Consider the following 3,035-nt stretch of genomic DNA (forward strand, 5'->3'; position numbering starts at 1 on the left):
TGTTTGTCATATATAGTAATTCAACTTCAATTCTCTTAGTTAATGTTATTTAGTATAATCTCTTAGTTTAATAAAAACCCAATTTGTTATTTGTCTTAGCATTGAGCGATAACCATACATTGTTGCATAGGTGCATAAATTGAACTTAACCTAAACCAGTCTCTGTGGGAACGAATCTGATTTATATCTTATACTACTTGCGAACGCGTATACTTGTGTGAATATTAGCGCGTGTTTTCGCCCTAACAAGTTTTTGGCGCCGCTGCCGGGGACTCGGTGTTAATTTTTAATTTATGTGCTTGTCATCAGTGGTCGTTAAAGTTCACTGACTCGGATTCTTTTACTTTCACAGTTTATTTGTTTGTGTTTCAGGTACTCATTACAATGGGAGATCCAGCAGCACGAACGAAAGCCTTGATGGATTTTTCTCAACCCAAGATCAATGACATTCAATCTAGTATTGTCCGGCCAGCTATCACATCTAATACCTTTGAGATCAAGCCCGACATAATTCAATGGGTACAGACTTCAGTCCAGTTTGGGGGTTCTCCAACGGAAGATCCCAATACACACATTAGGGATTTCATTGAAATATGCGACACCTTCAAGTTCAACGGTGTTTCTGAAGATGTTGTGAAGCTGAGACTGTTCCCATTCTCTCTGAAGGACAAGGCTAAGAGCTGGTTACACTCTCTACCAGCTGGTTCGATTACTACTTGGGAAGATCTTGCTCAGAAGTTTCTTACTAAATTCTTCCCTATGGCAAAGACAGCTGCACTCAGGAATGCTATTACTCAATTTGCACAGCAAATGGGAGAATCGCTAAGTGAAGCTTGGGAGCGCTACAAGGAGATGCTTAGGAAGTGTCCTCATCATGGAATTCCTGATTGGATGATCATCACTTGTTTTTACAATGGGTTGGGAGCACAGTCCAGACCCATGCTCGATGCAGCATCAGGCGGAGCATTATGGGCAAAGAGCTATGAGGAAGCTTATGATCTAATTGAACTGATGGCTGCTAATGAATATCAGTATCCAACCCAGAGATATCCACAGGGCAAGGTAGCAGGAGTTCTTGAAGTGGATACAGCTACGGCTATCACTGCTCAACTAAAGGCGTTGTCTATGAAGATCGATTCTCTGGCTAACTATGGTGTTAAGGAGATAATTAGTGTTTGTGAGCTGTATGCAGGTCCGCATGCGACAGAACAATGCGCTATATCTAGCGACTCAGCTCAGTTTGTGAGCAACTTTCAGAGATCGCAGCAACCAGTTCCAGACACTTATCATCCTGACAACTGGAATCATCCTAACTTCAGCTGGAGCAACAATCAGAATGTGATGCAACAGCCATTCTAGCCATTTGCAAATAAGCTATTTAACCCTCCTGGTTTTCAACAACAATTTACACCAAGACAACAACTCCAACTTCAACAACAAACTAATGATGCAGGTCTATCTTCGAATGAAAAATATGAATTGGAGGAGTTGAGGCTTATGTACAAAAACCAGGCTCTTATATGCCAAAGCCAGGCTGTTTATATCCAGAATCTGGAGAACCAAATAGGGCAAATTGCTAATGCCTTATTGAATCGGCCGCCAGGAATGCTTCCTAGTGATACAGAAACAAATCCAGGCAAGAGGGAAGTTGAAGAACAGGTGAACGCCATCACCTTAAGGTCTGGAAAGGTCGCAAGCCCCCAAGTTCAGCAAGACGAAGAGCCTGAAAAGTCTCAAGTTCCAGAATCTGAAGTTTTGGCTGAAGAAGATGTGCAGAAGGAAGTAGAGGTGGAACCAAGGAAGACTACTGTGGAACACACTCCTCCTGAGAGTAATACAGGGGAAAAACAGATCTATCCTCCACCTCCTTTTCCTAAGAGGTTGCAGAAGAAAAAGCTGGATAAGCAATTTGCTAAGTTTCTGGAGGTGTTCAAGAAACTTCATATCAACATACCTTTCGCTGAAGCTCTTGAACAGATGCCTAGCTATGCGAGGTTTATGAAAGGTATTCTCTCTCAGAAAGTGAAGCTCACTGACTTAGAGACCGTTGCTCTAACGGAAGAATGCAGTGCTGTGCTGCAACAGAAGTTGCGTCCGAAGCTTAAAGATCCTGGAAGCTTCACTATTCCTTACACCATCGGAAACTTTTCGTTCGACAAGTGTTTATGTGATTTAGGAGCTAGCATCAATCTGATGCCCTTATCTATCTTCAAGAAGCTTGGTCTGCCTGATCCGAAACCAACATACATGTCATTGCAACTAGCAGACCGTTCCATCGCTTATCCATGAGGTATAGTGGAGGATGTCTTGGTCAAGGTGGATAAACTCATCTTTCCTGCCGACTTTGTAATTCTTGATTTCGAGGAAGATAAGAAGATTCCCATTATCTTGGGAAGACCATTCTTGGCTACAGGCCGAACTATGATTGATGTGCAAAAAGGAGAGCTTTCGATGAAGGTTTACGATCAAAAGGTCACTTTTAATGTGTTCAAGGAAATAAAATTACCCACAGCTAAAGAGGAGTGCTTTAAAGTAGAGCAAATTCAGGTTTTCATGCACCTCCATGGAAGAGGAAGTTGGATATGCCATTCGATTCTCTTGGGTTAGCAGAGCTGAAAATTTCTCAGGGGCGTGTTGAACCATTTACTCAAGAAGCTCCCATACTTGAGCTCAACCGATAGCCAAATCACTTGAGTTATTCATTCTTAGGTGCACCCCCTGACAAGGGGTTGGGATATATCTTTGATGATGTAGAGGGTAGACGAATGGATCCTCCAGTGCCTATAGAGGGTTCTTCTCATGTGCAACAGGTAGTTGATAGGACTGGTGTTGGTGATGAGCAGTACAGGCAAGTAATTAGGCATATGGAGGCCATGCACGACATTCACCGTCATTTTACTGAAGATTTGACACATGCTTTCGGTACTATTTTCCGAGACACTAGTGGCGACGTTGATTGGCCACCTGATCCTCCACCCGACGAGGGTGAATCTCCCGCTAATTAGGTATGCCTGAAATCCTTATTATTGCCTTCA

The 3,035-nt window shown here is 42.8% G+C and overlaps 1 non-coding gene across 1 annotated transcript; it reads right to left on the minus strand.

Annotated features, from left to right (window-relative positions):
• Positions 1 to 774: 774 nt before the first annotated feature.
• On the minus strand, positions 775 to 881 carry LOC141676201 (small nucleolar RNA R71). Its single transcript, XR_012556805.1, has one exon. It is a non-coding gene; the product is annotated as a small nucleolar RNA R71 (small nucleolar RNA).
• Positions 882 to 3,035: the final 2,154 nt, after the last annotated feature.

Source organism: Apium graveolens, chromosome 7 (assembly GCF_009905375.1).
Source record: "Apium graveolens cultivar Ventura chromosome 7, ASM990537v1, whole genome shotgun sequence".
Classification (NCBI taxonomy): Eukaryota; Viridiplantae; Streptophyta; class Magnoliopsida; order Apiales; family Apiaceae; genus Apium; species Apium graveolens.